General features: G+C 42.6%; 1 long non-coding RNA gene across 2 annotated transcripts in view; it reads left to right on the plus strand.

Annotated features, from left to right (window-relative positions):
• LOC148039693 (uncharacterized) overlaps nt 1–18103 on the plus strand; it is a 43781-nt gene extending 25678 nt beyond the window's left edge. Inside the window, exons 1-2 of one of the 2 annotated variants that reach the window (XR_015688343.1) lie at nt 17001–17131; nt 17356–18103. This is a non-coding gene — a long non-coding RNA (uncharacterized LOC148039693). Of the gene's footprint in view, nt 1–17000; nt 17132–17355 lie in introns of those variants that run through there. The other variant, XR_015688341.1, reaches the window with a different exon arrangement.
• The last annotated feature ends 228 nt before the right edge of the window (nt 18104–18331 follow it).

The following is an 18331-nucleotide window of genomic DNA, read 5'->3' on the forward strand; positions in this document are numbered from 1 at the left end:
GACACATCGGATTTGCAGTATTGAAGGAGATGCAAAAGCAAGGTATGGTTGCTCACCTACCTACAATAACTGAATTGAAGGAACCATGTGAAGCTTGTATGATGGGCAAGCAACAAAGAAAGGCATTTCCACAAGAAAGCAAGAATAGAGTACAGGCTTCTCTAGAGTTGGTGCATGCTGACTTGTGTGGTAAGATGCCTACACAGGCCTTGGGGGGATCTTCTTATTTTATGTTGATTGTCGACGACTACAGTAGGAAGATGTGGGTGTACTTCCTTCGTGATAAGGCTCAAGCTTTTGGTAAGTTTAAAGAATGGCTAATACTTGTTGAGAATGAAATAGGGAAAAGTGTGAAGAAATTTAGAACAGATAGTGGTGGTGAGTTCAACTCAAAGGAGTTTGAAGGCTTTTGCAAGAGCAAAGGGATCAAGCGTCAATTGACGATGCCTCACACACCTCAGCAGAATGGTGTTGTGGAACGCAGGAATCGTACCATTGTGGAGATGGCAAGATGCATGCTAAAGGGCAAGGGATTGCCTAACCATTTTTGGGCTGAAGCTGTTAATACTGCAGTCTACATTCTAAATCGGAGCTACACAAAGGCTCTCAAGGGAAAAACACCTCATGAGGCTTACACTGGTAAGAAACCATCTGTTTCACATTTCAGAATTTTTGGATGTGAATGTTATGCACATGTTTCAGATGAGAAGAGAAACAAGTTACAACCAAAAAGCAGAAAATGTATCTTCTTGGGTTATAGTGATGAGCAGAAGGCTTACAAGTTATATGACCAAGAGGCAAAGAAGATCATCGCGAGTCGTGATGTGGTGTTCAAGGAGGAGCCGCATACAGTGGAGGAGGAGAAGGCAAGTTCTTCCACTTTATCATCAAGCGAAGAAGTAGTCCATTATGAACCTGTCTCGAGAGCTATCCCTATCCTTAAGGAGGAGGAAGCATCATCTTCAGATGATGAGGAAAAAGTTCACCAACCTGACATCACCCCACCGGAAAAGCCATTGCCGCGCTGGGTGAAGCAGCTCTATGACCACAATAATCCTATGCCTGCATCTGTTGAGGAGAAGGCAGACGGACCAAGGAGGTCTCAGAGAATAGAGGAGCAAAGGAGGGCGTCTGCTCACATAGTCAATATGGCCTTGATGGTTGAGATTATGAGAGAAGTAAAGGAGCCAACTGACCTAGAAGAAGCACTTGCAGATCCATCATGGAAGGATGCTATGCAGGCGGAGTATGACAGCATAATGAAGAATGACACTTGGGTGCTAGTGGATCGACCAGCAAAGCGGAAGGTTATTGGCACCAAGTGGATCTGGAAGGTAAAGTACAAGGCTGATGGTACCTTAGAAAAGTACAAAGCTAGACTGGTTGCCCAAGGATTTTCACAAGTTGAAGGGTTTGATTTTCAAGAGTCATTTGCCCCAACTGCCAGAATGACCACTATTCGCACAGTACTTGCAGTGGCTGCCCATAAGAAGTGGCCAGTGTACCAAATGGATGTTAAGTCAGCGTTCTTAAATGGTGACCTCAAGGAGGAGGTGTACGTGGCTCAGCCACCAGGGTTTGAGGCCCCCCATTCTGAGAACAAAGTGTGTAAACTGAAGAAGGCATTGTATGGGCTGAAACAAGCCCCCAGAGCATGGTACCAGCGGATAGATAGGTTCTTTTTAAACCTAAACTTCAAAAGATGTGCCTCAGATGCTAACTTGTATGTTTACAGGGATGGTAAAAAGTCTGTAGTGATTGTCCTATATGTGGACGGCCTTCTTATTACAGGTGACTATGAAGATATGATCAACCAAACTCGAAAGGCTTTGAGTTTTGAGTTTGAAATGACAGACTTGGGCTTGCTGCACTATTGTTTGGGGATTGAAGTCTGGCAAGAGCCAGGAAAGATCTTCATCTCTCAGAAGAAGTATGCATGGGAGATCTTGAAGGCATTTGGCATGACCGAGTGCAAGGAGATAGCTATACCTATGGAGGTGAATGCAAAGTTATCCGTCGAGGATACATCAGCATTAGCAGACATTGGGAGGTATAGGAGGTTGGTCGGCAGTCTGATCTACTTGTGTAACACCAGACCAGATATCAGTTTTGCTGTTGATGTTTTGAGCAGGTTCTCAAACAAACCTCATGAGTGTTGAGATATCGAGCTCCACTCGTGATACGCCAGGGTGACCGTTGTATATTTATGTCACCGACTTGTCAGTTGCAGACGCGGTTGGTACACCGCCCATGAATAATAGCTACATGATAGCTATCCTTATCTATTCTAGTTCGTGGCTCAGTTAGTATGCCACCTTAGTTAGTTGAGTTTGGTTGAGACCCATATATAGGGTTCTTCTATTTCTTTGTAACAGAGTTCTTTTGGCTTACACAACTAAGAAGAGGAAAACTGTTTTCAGCCTCCACCCTTGTGTGTCTTCCCCCATTGTGCAAGCAAGAAAGCTTCAAGCGAGACTCCTTCCTTCTCTCCCACAATCTTGACATGGTATCAGAGCCTTGTTCGTGGTAAGGAGCTCAAGAAAGCAAGCCAAGCTCGCGGTGGTCTGGTAAGAGGAGCAGTGTTGCTTTCATTTCCTGTTTTGGGAGCAGATCTCTGCAGGTAGCACAGCCGGAAATTGCAGGAGTGCATTGTCTCAGGTTGAGACGCCCTTCGCGGTGAAGCAAGAGGGCAGTATATGCTGCGGGCGAGGGCTTTAGCCCTCGGCGACCTTGTTTTTTTGATTTGAGGCCATTTCGGGGCCTGTTTTGCAGACGGAAGTTATCTGCACGCACTCAAGAAAAGGCTCAGTTTTATGCTGTGCGACCACTGTTCTACAGGTCGGTGAAAAGTTACTGTAGAAATTGCATCGTATGCTTGTGCGCAGAGACATTGGGAGTTTCAGAATCATCCTTGGTTCCTGTTTATGCAAAATCGTCACTAGGAAGTGACTGTGTGGTCAAATACCACTTTCGCCAGTTTTGCAGATTTGCCCTTGTGAGGGTGAAGCTGTGTTTTTTGCAGTGACAGAATTTCTTGCAGTATTCTGTAATGGCGTCTGATTCTCTTTCACAGATTGTCACTGAAAAGCTTGACAAGAACAACTTCCAGGCATGGAAGTTTAGAATGACGAATTTCCTTATGGGAAAAGGATATTGGGAATTTGTTGCAGGAAATGAAGAAGAACCAGTTCTTCCTAATGTTCCCAATCAACAGCAAATGCAGGCATTTAAAGCATGGCATGAGAGAGCCAGGAAAGTTATGTATTGGCTGTCTATCAGCATTTCAGACTCTATGATTGTGCATATTCAGGATGCAAGTACGCCAAAGGAGGCATGGGATACTTTGTCAAAAATGTATAGCACAAATACGCAAGCCAGGAAAATGCAGCTCAAGCAAGAGTTGCACAATGTGCAAAGAGAAAATATGAGCATCAACGACTACCACATGAAGGTGAAGAAGATTGCAGATGCACTTGCTTCCATTGGGTCGCCAGTGGAAGATGATGATTTAGTTTCCGTGACCTTGAATGGTCTAGGAAAGGATTATGCACAGTTTCGGACATCCATTTCAGTTCGTGAAAGATTTCCTGATTTTGAGGAGTTGATTGCTCTTCTAATTTCTGAGGAGCAGAGAAATGGTGGTGCATCTTCTTCAGGAGGAACTTCAAAAGAAGCTGTCTTCTACTCAAATGCTGGAAGAGGTAGAGGCAGAGGTAGAGGAGGCCGATTTGGAGGCCGTGGTAGAAATCAGAATATGCAGCAAACTCAAGAAAACCAGTCCTATGGAGGAGGACATGGTAACTCTAGAGGCAGGGGGAGCCAAAGAGGTCGTGGTGGATGGCAAAGAGGTCAAAATGCAAACAGTAATGTTGAATGCTACTATTGTGGTAAAATGGGTCATATGGCTAAAGACTGCTATAAAAAGCAGAATGACATTATGAATGGAAAACTGCAACAAGGGAATTATGCATCTTCTAACAGACAGGGTGATGACAGAAATGAGCATTTGTTCATGGTGCAGCACATGAACAACTCTGTGACAAGTGCAGAAGAAAGCAATGATGTATGGTATGTTGACTCAGGTGCATCAAACCACATGACAGGTCATGCAGAATGGATGGAGGATGCAAGGAAAATGGAAAAACCAGGATTTGTGGAGACTGGTGATGATACTGCACATCCGATTGTGCAGATTGGAAAAATTCCTTTGTCTATGCAGGATGGGAAAAAGAAATACCTGTCCGATGTATTTCATGTCCCCAATATCACCAAGAATCTGGTTTCTGTTGGTCAAATGGTTGAACAGGGCTTGCAGGCCAGATTTAATCCTCATGGATGCTTTGTTGAGGATATGAAAAATAAAGGTCGCTTGATAGCAAAAGGAAAGAAGAAGGGCAGAATGTTTACGTTGGATGCAGACACGTCTGAATTGAGTGCAGCAATGTTTGCACATGGGACCGGTGTAGTTGCAGATATTGATATCTGGCATAAACGCATTGGTCATGTTAATGTACAGCGACTTAAATCAATGCAGGCCCAAAATATTGTTGCAGGATTGCCTAAATTCAAGGTTGCAGAAATGCATAAGGTATGTGAAGCCTGTCAGTTTGGAAAACAGGCAAGGAAACCATTTCCTAGACATGTTCAAGAGAGTAAGAAGCCATTGGAATTAATCCACTCTGATGTGTGGACTACTAAAGCTGCATCTCTTGGAGGCTGTCATTATTTTGTCAGTTTTATTGATGACTATAGCAGAAAAGTTTGGGTGTATTTTATGAAAAAGAAAAGTGAAGTTTTTGGGCATTTCAAAACTCTTAAAGCTATGGTTGAAAAAGAAACAGGCTTGCAAGTAAAATGCCTAAGGTCAGATGGAGGGGGAGAGTACCTCTCAAATGAGTTTGCAAGGTTCCTGCAGGAGCATGGCATAAAGCAGCAATATTCATGCAGTCATACCCCACAGCAAAATGGAATTGCAGAAAGAAAAAACAGACATATTGGAGAGGTATCTCGTGCCATGCTCAATGAAAAAGACTTGCCAGATTTTTATTGGGCTGAAGCAGTTGCTACAGCAGTCTACATAATGAACAGGACTCCCACTGCAGCAATACATGGAATGACTCCAGAGGAGAGGTATACTGGTAGGAAACCAGATATTTCTCATTTGAAAATTTTTGGTTGCATTGCCTATGTACATGTGCCAGATGAGCTGAGATCCAAGTTGGATCCAAAAGCTGAGAAGTGCATCTTTATTGGTTACTCTCTGCAGCAAAAAGGGTATAGATGCTATAACCCTTCTACTCGTAAGTTTACAGTGAGCAGAGATGTTGTTTTTTATGAGATGAGTAGCTGGTATAAACCAGTAAATGTGATTGATGATGTAGATGCACAAAATGGTAATGCTGCACAAAATTCACAGCAGCAGTCACAAAATATTAGTGGACCTGGAGCGTCCTCTAGCAGTGGTTCACATTCTTCGCCATGGACAGGCAGATTGAGATCAGGAGATTCTTCTCAAAGCAATGCAGATAGTGGTATGCAGGTATCACGAAAAGGAAAAGAGAAAGTTGATCAGCCCATGTTTGATGTGAATGCAGGTCACTCTTATGTGGATGGTGAATCCAGTGGCTCAGAGCAGAGCATTGATGATGAGTTGGGTATTCCTTCTATTGTTACACCTGGAGTAAGGAAGACCAGGGATGTTTTGAGAGCACCTGGGAGTGAACCTACTTTGCGCAGGTCTACGAGAGCTAGGTATCCTGTGGATAGGCTGAAATATGATGGATTTACAGCCATTCACTATGCATATATGGTCAAGGTGATACAGGAACCAGAACCCACTTCTTTTGAGCAAGCCATGGGAAAAGAAAAATGGGAGAAAGCCATGGATGAAGAAATGGATGCCTTGGAAGCAAATGCTACATGGGAGTTAGTACCTTTGCCTAAAGGTAAGAATGCAATTGGCTGTAAGTGGGTTTATAAGGTGAAGCACAATGCTGATGGTTCTGTGAACAGATACAAGGCAAGATTAGTAGTCAAGGGGTATGCACAAACATATGGCATTGACTATGAAGAAACATTTAGTCCGGTTGCAAGGATGGCAACCGTAAGAGCAGTCATTGCTATGGCTGCATCAAAGGGATGGTCTTTACATCAGATGGATGTAAAGAATGCCTTCTTGCATGGTGATTTGCAAGAAGAGGTCTATATGGAGCAGCCACCAGGTTATGTGCATGCTGTTCATCCTGAGTTTGTTTGCAGGTTGAAGAAAGCCTTGTATGGCTTGAAGCAAGCACCTAGAGCATGGTCTGACAAGATAGGACAGTATCTTGTCACTATTGGCTTTCAGATTTCCAAGGCAGATTTCTCACTTTATGTGAGAAAAACAGAGAAAGGTATTATGCTGCTTGTCATTTATGTTGATGATTTGATTATGACAGGTGACAGTGATGAAGATATCCTTCATGTGAAAATGCTATTGAAGCAGAAGTTTGAGATGAAGGATTTGGGAGAGCTGCGTTATTTCTTGGGCATTGAGGTGATTAGATCACCAAGTGGGATACAGCTCTTGCAGAGGCAGTATGGATTGGACATGCTGTCCAAATATGGGATGACAGGCTGTAAGCCTATTTCAGTTCCTTTGGAGCAGAATGTGAAGCTGAGCACAGATGCAGGTGAACTTCTAGAAGACCCTACTATGTACAGACGCATAGTAGGAAGCTTGATTTATATGACTATTACCAGGCCAGATTTGAGCTATGCTGTTGGATTGGTAAGTCAGTTTATGCAGGCTCCAAGGAAACCACATTTGGATGCGGCTAGACGCATACTTAGGTATGTGAAGTCCACATTGCAGTATGGACTATTTTATGAGACTGGGGTTCAGATACAGTTGCATGGATACACTGATGCTGATTGGGCTGGTAGTATTTCTGATAGACGATCTACCAGTGGATATGTATTCTCTTTTGGGAGTGCTGCAGTCACTTGGAGCAGCAAGAAACAGCCTACAGTTGCCTTGTCGAGCACAGAGGCTGAGTACAGGGGTGCAGCAATGGCTGCATGTGAGGTAGCTTGGTTGCATAAGCTACTTTATGATATGCATCAGTCTACAGATGGGCCAGTTGTCATTTATTGTGACAACATGAGTAGTATACACTTGGCAAATAACCCAGTCTATCATGCTAGAACAAAGCACATTGAGGTGCATTATCACTATGTGCGAGAGAGGGTTTTACTAGGTCTTATTGATCTAGTTTATGTCAGCACAGAGGATCAGGTAGCTGACATATTCACGAAGGCATTGGGCGCAGAGAAGCTGCGCAAGTTCAGAGACCTGCTTGGTGTGCAGGAATTGGGATTGAGCTCGAGGGGGAGTGTTGAGATATCGAGCTCCACTCGTGATACGCCAGGGTGACCGTTGTATATTTATGTCACCGACTTGTCAGTTGCAGACGCGGTTGGTACACCGCCCATGAATAATAGCTACATGATAGCTATCCTTATCTATTCTAGTTCGTGGATCAGTTAGTATGCCACCTTAGTTAGTTGAGTTTGGTTGAGACCCATATATAGGGTTCTTCTATTTCTTTGTAACAGAGTTCTTTTGGCTTACACAACTAAGAAGAGGAAAACTGTTTTCAGCCTCCACCCTTGTGTGTCTTCCCCCATTGTGCAAGCAAGAAAGCTTCAAGCGAGACTCCTTCCTTCTCTCCCACAATCTTGACAATGAGAGTCATTGGAAGGCTGGGATGTGGGTGCTCAGATACTTGAAGAGAACTCTTGACTATGGTATCACATACAGTTTCGAAACTTCTCTTGTGGGGAACTGTGACTCAGATTGGGCGGGAGACATTGATTCCAGGAAGTCAGTTTCTGGTTATTGTTTCTCTTTGGGTTCAGGAATTTTTTCTTGGATTAGTAAGAAGCAACCAACAGTGGCATTGTCTTCTACCGAAGCAGAGTACAAGGCAGCTTGTTTTGCTGCATGTGAGGCCGTATGGTTGAGAAGGATTCTATGGCATATGGGAGTGCAGGATGAAGAACCAACTGTGCTGAGATGTGACAATCAGAGTTGCATCGCCATCGCCAAAAATCCAGTGTTTCATGCACGCACCAAACATATAGAGATCCAGTATCACTATGTGCGTGATTTGATGGAGGATGGGATAGTGGAACTGGTCTACTGTCCAACAGAGGAGAATGGAGCAGATATCTTCACCAAAGCACTTCCGAAGGATCTGCTTCAAGTTCATCTTCAGAGACTCGGCATTGGGCCGAGGAGATAGTTCACCTATGGGTGGACATTGAGGGGGGGTGTTAGATATGATCAATGCCCCCACCCTCATTAGGTGCTACCAATGATCCATGGTGCTCAAAGTTGTAAGGCCCCGATTATGAGGAGAAGCCAAATGTGAGCCCGGACATTGGTTGAGTCCTGACTTGTATATCAGATGAGGTCTATGTGACCGGATGGCAAAAAGGTGACTGTTGTGGGTCTAATCTTTGGGTTAGACAGAGTGGTTAAGCTGGTAGCAACTCGAGGCACATTGCATTGAGTTGTGTGGTAAGGGAGTTAAAAGGGGCCCCTATTGTGGGGCCCGATGGTAAAGGGAATATTCCCTGGCCGACTAGTGGAGACTCATATGGTAGGTCGGTCAGTAGGCCGACCTAACGACCTTCGCAGGCTATAAAAGCTAAACCCCTTCGCAGCCATCTTACACTCATCTTTCACCCAGTCAGAGTTGTTCCAGCTAGCCTTAAGCTCTTCACCTATCTTCTGTCTAGATCGCCATCTAAGCTTCATTTAGTGGAAGCGCACGGGTGGACAGAGCCATCTTTGTATCAGTTGTTTGAAGTTAAAGAATTTACTGATTCTCCTCTTATCTGTTGTGTACTCTCTATCTCTTTCTCAGATTCTGTTCGCTGCGCCGTGTAATATTTTACACCAAGTTCATAGTCAATATTGAGAAAAAAGCCAACAACTGATGAAAATTTGGATAATGTCCTCTAAACCAGGTTTCTGAGCTTGTGACAAGAGAAGAATGTGTTGAGTTTTTCACCAAAGAAACAAGGGGTTTCAATGGACATATATATTTTTTGGCCTTGATTTTAGGAGGACTTAAGCAAGACCAAACACAAACGGGTCCCAATTCTTATAACAACCACTTGAACCTCTCACTTAGATGGGAAGCATGTTGTGTTTGAAAAGGTCATTAAAGGGATGGGAGTTGTGTGCAGCATAGAGCACAATCCCTGAAGTCATGATTATGGATTGTGGTGAAATTTTAGAAAGGCGTGGATGATGGTGTTGCTAATTTTTTCAAAGATGGTGATGCTTACCCAGATTGGCTAGCTGATCTGGATGAACAACCTTCAAATTGTATGTGGTGGACATTGGCAGTTGGGTCTGCCAAAAGATTGCATGACTTTGAGATGAGAAAGGTGTTATCCTTACAACGAGAGTATAAATCACTTAAACAAATGCTGCAGCAAAATCAAACACAGATAGACAGAAAGAACAAAACTCTTTCAGAATTAAGGGAGAAAAAATGCAGTGATCGGTGAAGCTTTGGCATTTGTCCTTGGATGTTTTGCAAAGTACATAAGGGATAAAAGCATGTCTGCTCTATTACATGAGGACCTTTGGATTATTTTTGCTGCAGTATTGGAAAGTAGCAGAAGTGAGGAAGAAGGGGAAGAAGCTGAAGAAGATACTGCTTTACAAGATGGCGAGTTTGAAGTTGAGAAAATCATAGGCATTGTTGAGATATCGAGCTCCACTCGTGATATGCCAGGGTGACCGTTGTGCATTTATGTCACCGACTTGTTAGTTGCAGATGCGATTGGTACACCGCCCATGAATAATAGCTAGATGACAGCTATCCTTATCTACTCTAGTTCGTGGCTCAATTAGTATGCCACCTTAGTTAATTGTCTTTGGTTTGAGACCTATATATAGGGTTCTTCTATTTCTTTGTATGTGAGTTCTTTTTGGCTTACACAACTAAGAAGAGGAAAACTGGTTTCAGCCTCCACCTCTGTGTGTATTCCCCCATTGTGCAAGCAAGAAAGCTACAAGTGAGACTCCTTCCTTCTTTCCCACAATCTTGACTTGGTATCAGAGCCTTGTTTGTGGTAAGGAGCTCAAGAAAGCAAGCCAAGGTCGGAGTGTTCTGGTACAAGGAGCAGTGTTGCTTTCATTTTCTATTTTGGGAGCAGATCTCTGCAGGTAGCATAGCCGAAAATTGCAAGAGTGCATTGTCTCAGGTTGAGACGCCCTTCACGGTGAAGCAAGAGAGCAGTATATGCTGTGGGTGGGGGTCTATTTTGGAGGCGGAAGTTTTTTGCACGCACTCAGGAAAAGGCCCAGTTCTATGCTGTGCAACCACCACTGTTCTACAGGTTGGTGAAAAGTTACCACAAATATTGCATTGTATGCTCGTGTGCAGAGACATTGGGAGTTACAGAATCATCCTTGGTTCATGTATATGCAAAATTGTCACTAGGAAGTGACTGTGTGGTCAAATACCACTTTCGCCAGTTTTGCAGATTTGCCCTTGTGAGGCTGAAGCTGTGTTCTTTGCAGTGATAGAATTTTTTGCAGTGTTTCGTAATGGTGTCTAATTCTCTTCCACAGATTGTCACTAAAAAGCTTGACAAGAACAACTTCCAAGCATGGAAGTTTAGAATGACGAATTTTCTTATGGGAAAATGATATTGGAAATTTGTTGCAGGAAATGAAGAAGAACCAGTTCTTCCTGATGTTCCCAATCAATAGCAAATGCAGGCATTTAAAGCATGGCATGAGAGAGCCAGGAAAGTTATGTACTGGCTCTCTATCAGCATTTCAGACTCTATGATTGTGCATATTCAAGATGCACGTACGCCAAAGGAGGCATGGGATACTTTGTCAAAAATGTATAGCACAAATACGCAAGCCAGGAAAATGCAGCTCAAGCAAGAGTTGCACAATGTGCAAAGAGAAAATATGAGCATCAATGACTACCACATGAAGGTGAAGAAGATTGCAGATGCACTTGCTTCCATTGGGTCGCCAGTGGAAGATGATGATTTAGTTTCTGTGATCTTAAATGGTCTAGGAAAGGATTATGCACAGTTTTGAACATCCATTTTCGTCCGTGAAAGATTTCCTGATTTTGAGGAGTTGATTGCTCTTCTAATTTCTGAGGAGCAAAGAAATGGTGGTGCATCTTCTTCAGGAGGAACTTCAAAAGAAGCTGTCTTCTACTCAAATGCTGGAAGAGGTAGAGATAGAGGTAGAGGAGGCCGATTTGGAGGCCGTGGTAGAAATTAGAATATGCAGCAAACTCAAGAAAACCAGTCCTATGGAGGAGGACGCGGTAACTCTAGAGGCAAGGGGAGCCAAAGAGGTCGTGGTGGATGGCAAAGAGGCCAAAATGCAAACAACAATGTTGAATGCTACTACTGTGGTAAAATGGGTCATATGACTAAAGACTACTATAAAAAGCAGAATGACATCATGAATGGGAAATTGCAACAAGGGAATTATGCATCTTCTAGTAGACAGGGTGATGACAGAAATGAGCATTTGTTTATGGTGCAGCACATGAACAATTCTGTGACAAGTGCAGAAGAAAGCAACGATGTATGGTATGTTGACTCAGGTGCATCAAACCACATGACAGGTCATGCAGAATGGATGGAGGATGCAAGGAAAATAGAGAAACCAGGATTTGTGGAGACTAGTAATGATACTGCACATCCTATTGTGCAGATTGGAAACATTCCTTTGTCTATGCAGGATGGGAAAAAGAAATACCTATCCAATATATTTCATGTCCCGAATATCACCAAGAATATGGTTTCTGTTGGTCAAATGGTTGAGCATGGCTTGCAGGTCAGATTTAATCCTCATGGATGCTTTGTTGAGGATATGAAAAATAAAGGTCGCTTGATAGCAAAAGGAAAGAAGAAGGGCAGAATGTTTACGTTGGATGCAGACATGCCTGAATTGAGTGTAGCAATGTTTGCACATGGGACTGGTGTAGTTGTAGATATTGATATCTGGCATAAACGCATTGGTCATGTTAATGTACAATGACTTAAATCAATGCAGGTCCAGAATATTGTTGCAGGATTGCCTAAATTCAAGGTTGCAGAAATACATAAGGTATGTGAAGCTTGTCAATTTGGAAAACAGGGAAGGAAACCATTTCCTAGACATATTCAAGAGAGTGAGAAGCCATTGGAATTAATCCACTCTGATGTGTGGACTACTAAAGCTGCATCTCTTGGAGGTTGTCATTATTTTGTCACTTTTATTGATGACTATAGCAGAAAATTTTTGGTGTATTTTATGAAAAAGAAAAGTGAAGTTTTTGGGCATTTCAAAACTCTTAAAGCTATGGTTGAAAAAGAAACAGGCCTGCAAATAAAATGCCTAAGGTCAGATGGAGGGGGAGAGTATCTCTCAAATGAGTTTGCAAGGTTCCTGCAGGAGCATGGCATAAAGCAGCAATATTCATGCAGTCATACCCCACAACAAAATGGAATTGCAGAAAGGAAAAACATGCATATTGGAGAGGTATCTCGTGCCATGCTCAACGAAAAAGACTTGCCAGATTTTTACTGGGCTGAAGCAATTGCTACAGCAGTCTATATAATGAACAGGACTCCCACTGCAGCAATACATGGGATGACTCCAGAGGAGAGGTATACTGGTAGGAAACCAGATATTTCTCATTTGAAAATTTTTGGTTGCATTGCCTATGTACATGTGCCAGATGAGTTGAGATCCAAAAGCTGAGAAGTGCATCTTTATTGGTTACTCTCTGCAGAATAAAAAGGATATAGATGCTATAACCCTTCTACTCGTAAGTTTACAGTGAGCAGAGATGTTGTTTTTGATGAGATGAGTAGCTGGTATAAACCAATAAATGTGATTGATGATGTAGATGCACAAAATGGTAATGCTGCACAGAATTCACAGCAGCAGTCACAAAATATTAGTGGGCCTGGAGCGTCCTCTAACAGTGGTTCACATTTTTCGCCATGGATAGGTAGATTGAGATCAGGAGAATCTTCTCAAAGCAATGTAGATAGTGGTATGCAGGTATCACGAAAAGGAAAAGAGAAGGTTGATCAGCCCATGTTTGATGTGAATGCAGGTCACTCTTATGTGGATGGTGAATCCAGTGGCTCAGAACAAAGCATTGATGATGAGTTGGGTATTCCTTCTATTATTACACCTAGAGTAAGGAAGACCAGGGATGTTTTGAGAGCACCTGGGAGTGAACCTACTTTGCACAGGTCTACGAGAGCTAGGTATCCTGTGGATAGGCTAAAATATGATGGATTTACAGCCATTCACTATGCATATATGGTCAAAGTGATACAGGAACCAGAACCCACTTCTTTTGAGCAAGCCATGGGAAAAGAAAAATGGGAGAAAGCCATGGATGAAGAAATGGATGCCTTGGAAGCAAATGCTACATGGAAATTGGTATCTTTGCCTAAAGGTAAGAATGCAATTGGCTGTAAGTGGGTTTATAAGGTGAAGCACAATGCAGATGGTTTTGTGAATAGATACAAGGCAAGATTAGTATTCAAGGGGTATGCACAAACATATGGCATTGACTATGAAGAAACATTCAGTCCGGTTGCAAGGATGGCAACCGTAAGAGTAGTCATTGCTATGGCTGCATCAAAGGGATGGTCTTTACATCAGATGGATGTAAAGAATGCCTTCTTGCATGGTGATTTGCAAGAAGAGGTCTATATGGAGCAGCCACCAAGTTATGTGCATGCTATTCATCCTGAGTTTGTTTGCAGGTTGAAGAAAGCCTTGTATGGCTTGAAGGAAGCACCTAGAGCATGGTCTGACAAGATAGGACAATATCTTGTCACTATTGGGTTTCAGATTTCCAAGGCAGATTTCTCACTTTATGTGAGAAAAACAGAGAAAGGTATTATGCTACTTGTCATTTATGTTGATGATTTGATTATGACATGTGACAGTGATGAAGATATCCTTCATGTGAAAATGCTATTGAAGCAGAAGTTTGAGATGAAGGATTTGGGAGAGCTGCGTTATTTCTTGGGCATTGAGGTGATTAGATCACCAAGTGGGATACAGCTCTTGCAAAGGCAGTATGGATTGGACATGCTGTCCAAATATGGGATGACATGCTGTAAGCCTATTTCAGTTCCTTTGGAGCAGAATGTGAAGCTGAGCGCAGATGCAGGTGAGCTTCTGGAAGACCCTACTATGTACAGATGCATAGTAGGAAGCTTGATTTATATGACTATTACCAGGCCAGATTTGAGCTATGCTGTTGGATTGGTAAGTCAGTTTATGCAGGCTCCAAGGAAACCGCATTTGGATGCAGCTAGACGCATACTCAGGTATGTGAAGTCCACATTGCAGTATGGACTATTTTATGAGATTGGAGTTCAGATACAGCTACATGGATACACTAATGCTGATTGGGCTAGTAGCATTTCTGATAGAGGATCTACCAGTGGATATGTGTTCTCTTTTGGGAGTGCTGCAGTCACTTGGAGTAGCAAGAAACAGCCTACAGTTGCCTTGTCCAGCACAGAGGATGAGTACAGGGGTGCAGCAATGGCTGCATGTGAGGTAGCTTGGTTGCATAAGCTACTTTATGATATGCATCAGCCTACAGATGGGCCAGTTGTCATTTATTGTGACAACATGAGTAGTATACACTTCGCAAATAACCCAATCTATCATGTTAGAACAAAGCACATTGAGTTGCATTATCCTTATGTGCGGGAGAGGGTTTTACTAGGTCTTATTGATCTAGTTTATGTCAGCACAGAGGATCAGGTAGTTGACATATTTACGAAGGCATTGGGAGCAGAGAAGCTGCGCAAGTTCAGAGACCTACTTGGTGTGCAAGAATTGGGATTGAGCTCGAGGGGGAGTGTTGAGATATCGAGCTCCACTCGTGATATGCCAGGGTGACCGTTGTGTATTTATGTCACCGACTTGTGAGTTGCAGATGCGGTTGGTACACCGCCCATGAATAATAACTAGATGATAGCTATCCTTATCTACTCTAGTTCGTGGCTCAGTTAGTATGCCACCTTAGTTAGTTGAGTTTGGTTTGAGACCCATATATAGGGTTCTTCTATTTCTATGTACGTGAGTTCTTTTGGCTTACACAAACTAAGAAAAGGAAAACTGTTTTCAGCCTCCACCCTTGTGTGTATTCCCCCATTGTGCAAGCAAGAAAGCTACAAGTGAGACTCGTTCTTCTCTCCCACAATCTTGACAGGCATCCGCTATGTTGGTCCTTCTGCCTGGAACAAATCAGGACTCGAGTTCAAGGTGCATTGGAAAGGATATGGAGCAAGTGAGGATTCATGGGAGCCCATGGATGGATTGGGACCATGATTCAGGAAATGATTCAAGGTCGACCATATCCACCAGCAATTCTTCAATGCAGCAAGAGAATGGAGATTCTGCTACGTACTAGACAAAGCTTGAAACAAAATCATCCAGAAACTCTGGTACGGAATGAAGTTGCAAAGGATTTCCTTGCATTGCTCAAGGAATGGCAAAAGCTGTGCGAGAAGTATGCAAAGGAAGAAGAGGGAGTTGTGAACAAGGCCCAAGGTTCATCTAAAACAGCAAAATTTGCCAAAGAAGAGGAGATGTAGGAGAGTTCGGATGAAGACAAAGACAAGACTGTTGTTGTGACATCTAGCGAAGGGTGGAGGAATTGGCAGTTTTGTTGGACTATGATGGCGAATTGAAGCTGCTACAGTACGTGAGGGGATCAGAAAAGACACTCAATTGTGGGTGATGAAGAAGCTATGAACGAAGAAAAAGCATCTTCGAAAGACTGCAACAACGGATGACATGGAGCTCGGAGGTGACAGAGAGAGATCTTCGGTGACAATCGGAGGATGCTGCGACAACTGCGGTGAAGATCGACGAAGGAGGAGCCAAGCTCTGACAATCTTTATTGACCTGAAGTGATTCTTTGTCGAAGCCTTCTGAGGTGGATGTGTGCATCAGAAGGTGGCAAGTCAAGCTGATTTGGAAATCATGCAATAAAAGATGGCAGCCGACGATGTAATGAGAGGAGATGCTGAAGATGTAAGAACAGCTGGAGTTTTCTTCCTGAGAACTAGCTACAACTTGTCTCTGCATGGGACTGTTTGCTGTGGCGTCCTAATAGCGACGGAGAGGAGAAGGATGGGGCAAAAAACAATGGAAGTGAGAAAGAAGGAGGAAGACAAAGTGACTGAAGAAGGCCGCGACAGAAGGAGATGCAGAAGGTCGGGAGGACAGAATAGCAAAAGAAGAAGAAAGGGTGAGATGCAAGGTGACGAGAGGAGAGAAAACTGCAACGACAGAGCAGAAGATGAAGGTGTAGTCGAAAGGGGAGAAAGAGCGAGAACGAAGGAGGTTACGAAGGACAAAGGAAGCGTAGAAAGAGGGTAATAGAATAATAACGAGACTAAAGATGAAGAAGGAGCTTTGAAGATGAAGCTGAGAGGAGAGAAGATTAGCAAGCTCTGACATGATGACATAGATGGTTGAGGTCGAAAGAGCGACAACGAAGCCACAGGAAGAGACGAAGGTTGTAGAAGATGACGAGTGTGAAGACGACGATGATAAGCATAACTTGCGTGCAAAAGTCTCAAAGCAGGAGGATGAGAAGATGAAGGAGTGAGTCGACAAAATCGGCGAGCTTGGAGAGGCACATAGAGGAGATCTGCTGAGAAGACGGTAAAGAGATGAACAGAAACAAAAGCAGACCATTCAGCAAGGATAGCGTTAACTTAACGCATCAAGTAAAAAGCCTTAAAGGCTTTAAATTTTCCTAAGCTTTAATATCTTAAACTTCAAGAATAATAAATTTCCTTAAGTTTGAAAGGCATAAAAAGCCCAAGGCTTTTTGGGAAAGCAAAAGCATGTCCAACGTAAGGGAGGACGTAAAAAACTATAAAAGGAGAGGAGAGTAGAGAGTTAGGGGCCCTTCCCTTGTATCTTCTTGTCAACTTGTGAGAGATGTGAGAGGAGGGTCGCATGCAAGAGAATACTTTTGGACGTGCTATTGTCGAAGAGGAAGAAGATAGACTTTGTGGTGTCAAGCTTCGGATCAAGGCTATTAAGGTATGAGAATATAGTTTACTTGGCTATTGTCAAAATTTTGATAGTTTCATTGTGAGTTGTCTTGTGTGGTTTGTGGTGTTTCATCGAATATTTTAATTTTCCAAGTTGTGTTGTGCATTTGATAAAGTCAATTACCCTAACCGGCACTCCTTAATATCTCATTATCGGGTGGGTTGTGAGTGAGGCTTTTTCTCGATCACCGCTCACGTAACAATGCTATGCAGGCTACACATGTGCAAAATATGGAGTTACAGTCTAAAGTTATGGACTTGGAGAAGGAGAATCAAAACATAAAGAGGAAGCTCAAAAAAAATTTGGAGATTGGGCCCACTTTAAATACCAAAGAAGCACATCAGCGCATCTAATTAGTTAAACCAATCCACCAATTAACCAAAGGAAGTGGACAAGATCATAGATAGATATATGCTCAATCTACTACAATGAGAAATATGTTCCCTCATGGAGAGAATGATACTATTGCCAAAGTCCTAAGCAAGGATATGGTCAAAAATGCATTGGAAAATCGTAAATTCATGGACATTGTAGATGGTGTCGCAAATGAACATCTTAGGGATGTGAGCAACTTGTTTATTGCTACAGATGCTCAGGGATTATGTGACAACATGGGAATGTGTTCTGAGTCATATAGTATGCTCTATCAACAATTGGATACAGGATTTAAGAAAGTTTTCAAAACTAAGTGGGTAATGTCGTTGCCGAAACCATTTCATGTGAAGAAGGCTCGAAAACAACTAAATGAGAAAGTTTTAGAACTAATTGGTGAGCTTACGCATCTAGAAAATACACACATATTGAAGTATGGTTCCAAAGAATTTGCATTTGTATTGAATGCATCCAACAACTTTGTATTGGATATATGTAGGGTTCAAATTGCTATTGTCAAGTTCTACAATATGTCTATGGAAGAATGTAGAGGCAAGCTTATGTTTGTCCTCAAACTTGATGAGAGTGAGATTATTAAGGGGAAAAATCTTGAATGTGTGAGTATAACACTTATGAATCGAGCATTGGATCCCAACATTGATGAAAACCATCCTTTATACTTCATTGTACAGTCAAATAATGAAATATGGTGGCTTGCAGCATTTGAAGTACCAAAGGAGGACCATGAAATACTTATTTTTTTTTAACGTCACTAATATACCCAGTGTTATTCAATAGCAAAATAATGGAGCAATT

Source organism: Lygodium microphyllum, chromosome 2 (genome assembly GCF_053477565.2).
Source record: "Lygodium microphyllum isolate KBCC chromosome 2, Lygodium_microphyllum_v1.1.10, whole genome shotgun sequence".
Lineage (NCBI taxonomy): Eukaryota > Viridiplantae > Streptophyta > Polypodiopsida > Schizaeales > Lygodiaceae > Lygodium > Lygodium microphyllum.